We start from the raw sequence: 10,010 nt of genomic DNA on the forward strand, positions 1-10,010 counted from the left end.
AACCAAAACAACCCAAAGTAATCGCACGCCACTTGCCGACCGATGTACAGGAAGAGATTAACACACGGATTTCAATCGCTCTTTCAAATAACTTATCTCTCCTTCAGACAATCCAACTGAAGGGTCACTGACACATGTATGCCCTGTTTCCGCGATATGATAGGCTTCAACAATCTCCCGCGTAACACGATCTCGGTGACGAAAAAGAACACACGTTTTGGAAAAAATGGGAGAACATTTCTTCTTGCGCTTGCTGCAGTCACGACAATGGATAACCATACTGTTTGAAGTGTCACCTCTTTCCAAAGCTCCAGCATGCTCCATCAGCCGCACATTCAAACATCGACCACTCTGACCTATATAGACCTTTCCGCACGACAAAGGGACTTTGTACACTGTGCCCACTTTGCAAGCGACGTATGGTGATAAATGTCTAACAGCACATCCTCCTTTTCTTTTCTTTGCACTCTGATCCGCCCTAGCTGCAATCGCAGGGCATACCGTTGAAAGTTTTTTGGGAGCCGAAAACATGACAGGGATTCCATACCTGTTGGCAACTTTCTTAATCCCGTGTGAAAGGCGATGAACGTACGGTACTACAACGGGTTTGCTGTGCTCTTCTTTTGTGTCGTTCTTTCCCTGGCCTTTCACCCAGCGAATAACTTTCTCGCTGGCTCTGCCGATCACGTGACCTGGATAACCACTATCACTCAGTCTTTCCACCTGATACTCGATGCTTTCCTTGATGCGATGGTGACAAGACTTTGATGCAGCCGACTTTAAACACGAGACCGTGATCCCATCCTTGATGAGCTTCGAGTGTGCTGACGCATAATTTAACAGGCCTTTCGCGGAACGCGGACGGTAACTCCAGCAAACATGGTCTGGGTTTTTAATCAATCGAAGGTCTAGGAACTGCAACTCTCCTTCATTTGGAACCTCGTGCGTGAACTTGAGGCCCATACCACAATCCTTAAACAATTTTACTATGTCTATTATCCTGCGTACGGAGCTGTCACAGTTGTCCAGAATGATTAAGTAGTCGTCAACGTAACGAAAAGCCTTCCGAAACAGGCCAGCTGAATTCAGAAATACCTTCTTGTTAACACTGCCTAAGAACATACTACTGAGAGCGGGAGCTACCCTAGACCCAATGCACACCCCTGCGCGCTGCACGAAAAAACGGTCGCCAAACCCAATTACCGTAGACTTCAAATAAAATGACAGAATTTCTAGGAAGGTCTCAATGGACACACCACACCTTTCAATAAACACCTTTTCATCATTGTCACCAGTAATGCATGAATGGACGGCCCTCATCAACTTATTGTGCGGCATCGAATAATAGAGGCCAGAGTAGTCGATGTAGGCCAGAGTGGTCGATGTTTGAATGTGCGGCTGTTGGAGCATGCTGGAGCTTTGGAAAGAGGTGACACTTCAAATAGTATGGTTATCCATTGTCGTGACTGCAGCAAGCGCAAGAAGAAATGTTCTCCCATTTTTTCCAAAACGTGTGTTCTTTTTCGTCACCGAGATCGTGTTACGCGGGAGATTGTTGAAGCCTATCATATCGCGGAAACAGGGCATACTTGTGTCAGTGACCCTTCAGTTGGATTGTCTGAAGGAGAGATAAGTTATTTGATAGAGCGATTGAAATCCGTGTGTTAATCTCTTCCTGTACATCGGTCGGCAAGTGGCGTGCGATTACTTTGGGTTGTTTTGGTTTTTGTTGTATATATAGAAGCTTCTGAATAAAATTTCTTGTAGTTGCGAGTAGCGCTGTGTCCCCTCTGTGTCGTCGTTTGATAGCGCCAGGTTTTTTCATAATGAACGTGTACCAACTAGCTCAACTTTCTGCCCTGTTGCAACTAATTTCTAGTACAGTGAGCCCTTTCCTGTCTTCTAATTATGACCTATCTAACCCAGCAGTAATTGCGTCGCTAATGGCCGTGTGCGTGTGCAAGGCTCGCAGCCTCTCCTGGTTCGCAAGGTACGGCCGATGCCCTGCGGACGTTGCTGGGATGTGTGGGTTCATGGCACCTTCAAGGGGCCACACCAGAAGATTCACCAAGATGTTACGTTCTGAGTGGTGGCGCCAGGCAAGATTTTTTAAAGACCATCTGAGACTGGTGTGCGGCCTCCAGGGAGATGGTCGCTTGTTCCGAGAGTGGTCGACGACAACGGACAGGATGACAGAGTACCTGTAGTATTTGGCAAGACCCAGGCTTCCTGAGCATGAACGAAAAAAGTCCACGAAAGAAGGCAATATCATCGTTTTAGGGGACAAGCCTGTTTCAGCGGAACACAGGAAGGTGTTACAGCTGGGACCGAAGTTTGGTTTTGAACCCGTTCTTCATCCCGCGGAGAAGCTTGCTTTCTCAAAGTCCGTGTATGGGCGCGTCTCTAGCGACTTTCGTCCAAGATGCGCGGACGAATGCCTATCTGTGCTCCAGAGGACTGAAGAGAAGCAAAAGAATCACGGGAGTGCAGACCAGCTGGTTGAGTATATGCTGGAACACGGCCTGCGGCTGCTGGTAGAGGACAAGGATGGAGTGTTTGTCGTCATGCCAAACGGCACGTTCAAGGAAAAGGCAAGTGCAGCGGTACACAAGAATTTTAAAGAAGCACAGTTCAGAGCGAACGCAGTAAAGAAGCAGGCAGTGACACTTCTTCAGAGCCACAACCTTCTAAGCCTAGCGTCTTCAGTAAAGGCAGCCTCGGCAACCCATCTGGAAGCCTTCTTCAGCGTAAAGACGCATAAGGAATGTATGCCCTTCCGTTGCATTGTTTCGGAGAAGAAATCGTGGCAGGATACCGTCGCAAAGTATTTACAGACAAATTTAGGATCTTTGAAGGTAGATGACCCATACAGTATCAAGTACCTGATGGATGACAACCCGGGACAGTGCCATTTCTTCAGCATCGATGTAGAGGACTTCTATTATTCGATGCCGCACAATAAGTTGATGAGTGCCGTCCATTCATGCATTACTGGTGACAATGATGAAAAGGTGTTTATTGAAAGGCGTGGTGTGTCCATTGAGACCTTCCTAGAAATTCTGTCATTTTATTTGAAGTCTGCGGTAATTGGGTTTGGTGACCGTTTTTTCGTGCAGCGCGCAGGGGTGTGCATTGGGTCTAGGGTAGCTCCCGCTCTTAGTAGTATGTTCTTAGGCAGTGTTAACAAGAAGGTATTTCTGAATTCAGCTGGCCTGTTTCCGAAGGCTTTTCGTTACGTTGACGACTACTTAATCATTCTGGACAACTGTGACAGCTCCGTACGCAGGATAATAGACATAGTAAAATTGTTTAAGGATTGTGGTATGGGCCTCAAGTTCACGCACGAGGTTCCAAATGAAGGAGAATTGCAGTTCCTAGACCTTCGATTGATTAAAAACCCAGACCATGTTTGCTGGAGTTACCGTCCGCGTTCCGCGAAAGGCCTGTTAAATTATGCGTCAGCACACTCGAAGCTCATCAAGGATGGGATCACGGTCTCGTGTTTAAAGTCGGCTGCATCAAAGTCTTGTCACCATCGCATCAAGGAAAGCATCGAGTATCAGGTGGAAAGACTGAGTGATAGTGGTTATCCAGGTCACGTGATCGGCAGAGCCAGCGAGAAAGTTATTCGCTGGGTGAAAGGCCAGGGAAAGAACGACACAAAAGAAGAGCACAGCAAACCCGTTGTAGTACCGTACGTTCATCGCCTTTCACACGGGATTAAGAAAGTTGCCAACAGGTATGGAATCCCTGTCATGTTTTCGGCTCCCAAAAAACTTTCAACGGTATGCCCTGCGATTGCAGCTAGGGCGGATCAGAGTGCAAAGAAAAGAAAAGGTGGAGGTGCTGTCAGACATTTATCACCATACGTCGCTTGCAAAGTGGGCACAGTGTACAAAGTCCCTTTGTCGTGCGGAAAGGTGTATATAGGTCAGAGTGGTCGATGTTTGAATGTGCGGCTGATGGAGCATGCTGGAGCTTTGGAAAGAGGTGACACTTCAAATAGTATGGTTATCCATTGTCGTGACTGCAGCAAGCGCAAGAAGAAATGTTCTCCCATTTTTTCGAAAACGTGTGTTCTTTTTCGTCACCGAGATCGTGTTACGCGGGAGATTGTTGAAGCCTATCATATCGCGGAAACAGGGCATACATGTGTCAGTGACCCTTCAGTTGGATTGTCTGAAGGAGAGATAAGTTATTTGAAAGAGCGATTGAAATCCGTGTGTTAATCTCTTCCTGTACATCGGTCGGCAAGTGGCGTGCGATTACTTTGGGTTGTTTTGGTTTTTGTTGTATATATAGAAGCTTCTGAATAAACTTTCTTGTAGTTGCGAGTAGCGCTGTGTCCCCTCTGTGTCGTCGTTTGATAGCGCCAGGTTTTTTCATAATGAACGTGTACCAACTAGCTCAACTTTCTGCCCTGTTGCATTCATTTAAGTCACGTTGAAGCAATTTTAGAACAGAATGACGTAATAGTAGTGTTTTGTCTTCTGCGTACATAATATAAGTTGGTGTTTGCTGTATGCAAGTAATATCATCGATATAAAACTTGAAGCAGCAATAGCCCACGAATACTCCTTCGCTGAACGCCTGTGCGTATTGCTTTAAGTGTGAATACAGTTTCATCTATAGAAACACCCTGCATGCTGCATGACAAATAGGAAGTTATGAAGGTTAAGGTTACGCCTTTTATTCCGTAAAGTTCTAGTTTATTTAGCATCGCTGTGTGCTTTAGAAGTTCAATTGCCTTTGATATCTCATTTTATAAGCCACATATCAGCTCTTTTTCTTCAAAGTCTCTTAGAATGTGTTTTTCTTTTAGTTAAAGGCGCCGTGGTTCGCTGGACTTTCCCTTTCGAGAGCCATTTTGAGCCTCGTTGATAAATTGAATTTTTTAGTGCAATTTTAAATTGTAATGATATCGTATCCTCTAGGCCTTTGGAAAATAGCAGGGAAACAAAAATGTGGTCGTAGTTTGGTAAGCTTTATTTGTGGCCCCCGCCCCCGTCCCCTTTAAAAAACTCAATAAATTTGGAGAGTTCTTTCGTTTCACGTAAGGTCCCCAAAGAAGGAGCCAAATTATATACTTAACAATGGTGAAATTGTGAGTAAAGTGTGAAATAAGTTAAATAAAGCCAAGCGAATACTTCACAGGATTTATTTGTATGCCTTTAATGTCCAATGACGCACTATTGCTTAACGAAGTGAACATTACCTCGACATCTATTCCACTTATTGGGTTAAGTGCAAGATTTTCGTGTTCTTGGTGGCACTCGTTGTAGTGTCAGGGTAGTAAGAGTTTTTGTCCGTATTGAGAAAAAGGTTAATTAGGCCTTCTCAAATTCATAACCAAGAGTAGGTTTCCAATTTAACATATCAAAAGTCTTTTGATATGCGCGCGCCCGTTTTAAAGTTCATTATTTTTTTTCATGCAACTTTAATACTATAAACCGTCCGGTAAAATTGAAAAGGTAAATTCCATTTGCCTTACGTACTAAAGAATTAGTTTTATTTTTATGTTGCCTAAATAATACCGTATATGCAAGGTTGCGCGTGGTCAAGAAATTTTTAAAAAGATTATCTTTCTTCTTAATTATTTTATGGCTGCGGTTTTTTCTCTAAGCTTTTCTTAAATCTTGTTTTTTTTTTTGTTGAAACGAAAGAAAATGATTTGCTGTAGATATGCATAAATAAAACAAGAAAACTTTCGTGTGGCTCTTCAGAAATCTTTGAGTGATATACAAGATCTTAATATAAAAAACTTATTCTAGTGCAAAATTTTTCTTATGTATTTTCATAAACATTTCTAACCTTTCGATCGATAGGTCACTTTGTGACCGCTTGGTAATATTTGGTAAAAAAAATAATAAACAAGTGGTCACTGTTATGAGAAGTTAGAACGGCCGCTATCGTGTCATTTGGAGCAAGATTCCTAATAAAAAGGTAAAGCAATGTTCAATTGGTCGTTAAACGTGTCGCTGTTTTGCTTACATTCTTGAAGCTGTGCAATGCAATATTGTTTCAGAATGCTTCTGCGATGTTGATACATTTAACATATGTCAATATTGAAATACCCACCCAAGATCAGCGTTCCTGTTGTGGTTTGCGTAATTAAGTAAATTTTCAGTGTGATCGGAAAAGCAGGTAAACCCTTTACTGCACAGTACATAATACATTTGCGAATATTTTAATCCTTACAACAAGGCTTTTCGTGTCACCAGTAATAAGAGAAAACGTCTCGAGCAATTAGCACAGAACTGAATATTTTATGTGCAGTACTAACGCATCTCCAAGTCAGGAATCTCCAGTTTCGCAAGAATGTTGAGTAGTCGGCATCAACTATGGCATCACTGTCAGACGTTAAATATGTGTCGGTTAGAAATACAATGTTGAACTTGAACTTCAAAGTTAACAAAAACACTTTTAATGGATCTTTGGTAAGTGCTGATTTCATATTTAAATGAAAACATGTGAAACCCTTAACTTTCTCAGTGAGGAAAACCTTGTTCAAGTTATCACATTATGTCATTTTTTGGAGGCGGTGATCCTACTGAACGACACTGTGAATTCCGCTGAATCTTGTGAACGTCACGAGCACTTGGTACATAATGTATGTTAGATTATTCATGCTTGAGCGCCGGTATTCTCCCGTCCTTCGTCCAGATGAACGTTTACTCATAATTTTTGTGTTTCTCGATTGTCATTGCCAACAAAAGCTTCCGAGACGGAGACAGACATTTATTCACATAGATAGGGGAGCTAGAAGTGTGACCGAGATCATTCATTGATAGGCGAGTCTTTCTCACGAGTCAAGTTCACGCGGTCGCCTAAGTGGACTGCAACGTTGGGACAAGTGCCTGAGTTTCGAGCTTTCACTCGGCGAACTGCTTCCATGTCGTCCGACGTAACGCTCTGATTTAGGAATGTTCGAATCTGACGTACAGTCGTTGTGAGGTTCTCATTTTCCTACTGGGCTACTACTTTTATTCAGATATTGCATTTTCGGCAGTATTTCTTGTTGACCGTCATACTCAGGTCATGTTCCTCGAGCTCCTCCTTTCAGAATTCAGTCATTCATCAAAATTTCGTGTGATTTTTGAGAGCCTTCTTTTCTTTCTCGAGTACTTGTTCTTTTGCAGAACTTCAACAAATGTTAATTTTAAGTTCTCAACGGTATTTTTGAAATCCCCCAGTTCATTACTTACACCATGTTAAGGTTTGCTTTTACACTCCTTGAGTTCTCTGTGCAGCTCCTCTTTGAGTGCATCAAAGCGTTCCCCATACTGTTCTACGCAAAGTACCAATGTTGGAATTCACAGGCTGGCAGCAGCGAGATCGTCCGACAAGAACGCGCAACAAAGAGAGCATAATTTTAAGAACAAAAACAAGATTGAAACAAAAGAAAACAGATGAGCACTTAGCGCGGGTCTTCACTGCTCGTCCCGCTGCTGCCAAGTGAGCCAGTCCAGTGAGAGGCTCGACGTTTATAGCTTCTAGAGATTTCTTCTAGCCAGCGCAGAGCACTGCAACCGAACTAGCACCCCTTGATACCAGAAGCACTTGGCGAGTTCGGACAGTGTCAGCCACTCTTCTGACACTGGATGTATCGGCTGTGAGCAAAAGAAAGCAAATGCGCGCTAAGCGTGGGTGTTCGCCGGTTGGATTGTTGCTGCCAAAGGCGACGCAGTTATGCGGTGTCCGAGATGTCAAAAAGATTGTGGTTAAATTATTAGCAAAATGACATGGCTTACTTCCAAAATGCACCCGGGACCTAAATATGCAGCCCTACATAAATTCAAGGCCAGGCGTCAAATATAAGATGCCAGATGCCTAAGTTTCAGCGTTTATTCTGTTTCAGAGTACTCAGACCATGGTTCGGCGGACCACCGTTTCTTTATGTCTCCAGTGAATTGTAAAAACTGCAGTGAACTCTAAAGTAAGACCGATGGCAGCATATGCGATAAAAGAGCAGTGGCACATCACATGACCACTCCACCACTGCGCTAGGAAGGGTAGTAAGGCTCCCAGGGATCTATGAATCTAGAGCATGAACAGTACACAACATATGGGCACTAACCCATTATCCCTATCAGGAGAACTGCCATCTCTGAACACTCGATCTGAACATCAGAACCGAAGGGAAAACCCAACAGCTAGCGCACCTAATTCGCATTTGGCCAAAGTATGCGAATCGACCCTCAAGTTTTTAGCTCAACGTGTCGTCGCTGTTGATACGCAAGGGCACAAAATCCAAACATGTACTCAAGAATCAAAGATGACAAATTCTTGGCCATTCATGGTGAGTGCTTTCGCTCTATGTACGGGTTTTATTTATTGAAGTGGTGAGGGAGGGTCTGTATTAAAAATGTGCTACAACCTGAGTAAGTGCTTCGAAGCTGAATAAACTGACCCTGGTGCACGCATGCAATAGGATCTTCCGCCATTGCTTGTGTAAGCTCGCGAGGATGGGGAATCGTCTTTCAAGCTAAACTGTCTTCTCTCGAATCACGGCATCTAATTTTGTCACCGGGCACTATGGTGCTCCATCTTCAACTAATGTGGCACCATGTCCGGGCAACTGCCTCCCGTAGTGTTTTTTTTTTCGAGAAACACATTCAAGTGCATCGCGCTTGTCCCCTAGTAAGGTCGGTTTGCTGTAAGAGCCATCACAGCAGCGGCTTGGGGGGTCGTGGGGCCGCTTTCCAAGGACCGCATTCACCGCGGTCAGTATAATTATGCTACTGTAACTACCTGCACCTGTGTGTGAAGTTATTTTGGGTAAGGATAATTTCGTGTGACCGTCGTCTCAATGTGCCACGTGGCGCATAAAACAATGGAGAGATAGCTGCATTAACTACTAGAGGGGTGACGGTGACCCGAATAGCACCTTATTGAGGTTACTTCTGCCTGCTCGAGGCAATCAGGCGGCTTCGGCTTTGATGTTTCTCGTTGACTAGCAACGCTGGTGTTTCGGATGTGTCTGTGCTGTGGTGTTTCGGATGTGTCTGTCTGGTGTCTGTGCATGCTAAAAAACCCCAGGTGGTCGTATTTTCCTGAATCCTTCCTCCGTAGTCTTTAATAGTCTGAGTCGCTTTGGGACGTTGAACCCCTATAAAAACCAAATCATTGAGGACTGGGTTGATGAGCTGTGTAAATGCTCATAAATGTTTTGAAATAGAAGTTTACGCTAATAAAATATAAAATTACTAATTCTAATCCGGTAACCACCTTCCGCTTTCCTATCCGGAACGCTGATGCTGCAATCCCATTAGCCCAAACAATAAATGCCGAACCTTGTTGCGGCGATCAGTGGGGTGAGAAATCCTCCCTACATCTTTCTATTTTAGCGCCTATGAATTAAATCATGTATAATTATCTGATTCAGAAGATAAGAAAACGTAATGTTTGCGCTGTGTTGCGCCTCAGCACCGGGTTTAAAAATTCTTAAAGTTATTAACGAAAGTAGCTTGAGTGGGTGGCAGGTGAAGGTGTTCCGGTGGATTCTTCTTGTCCATCAAACACATTAAGGTTTTTTGATTTCTGATGAAAGGGCCGATCTAGAGTCAGCAGTGAACTTTCAGTATTTATACTTCGTCTAGAGAACGTCAGTGCCCACGAACTGGGGGAGCTTGATGGAAATAATGTTAATTGACTCTAATGACGCCGAAACCAGCAAAGCGATCACTGTATGTGTGGCTTCCTTGAAAACATTCCAGGTAGCCTAAGCACTTCTTACGTGTTTGGCACGCACAGCAGCTTTTGTGGTTATTTGGAAAAGTATCCAAAAAGATATTTTTTGTCCAAGATTTTAGTAAATAGCAACTGGCTAGAAGTGATTGAGATGCTTAAAAGTCTACTTTAATCGTTCCTTTCTCTTTCTCAGCCGTGAGTATGGCCACGTTCACGAGAACAGAAGCTGCAGTTCGGCGGCATATAAAATAAACTGGTGTGGTCAGAGCCATTAAAGTGCTGGTGATTGATTTTGGTGGACAGCGATCGAAGCATTACTT

This window comes from Amblyomma americanum, chromosome 3 (genome assembly GCF_052857255.1).
Source record: "Amblyomma americanum isolate KBUSLIRL-KWMA chromosome 3, ASM5285725v1, whole genome shotgun sequence".
NCBI lineage: Eukaryota > Metazoa > Arthropoda > Arachnida > Ixodida > Ixodidae > Amblyomma > Amblyomma americanum.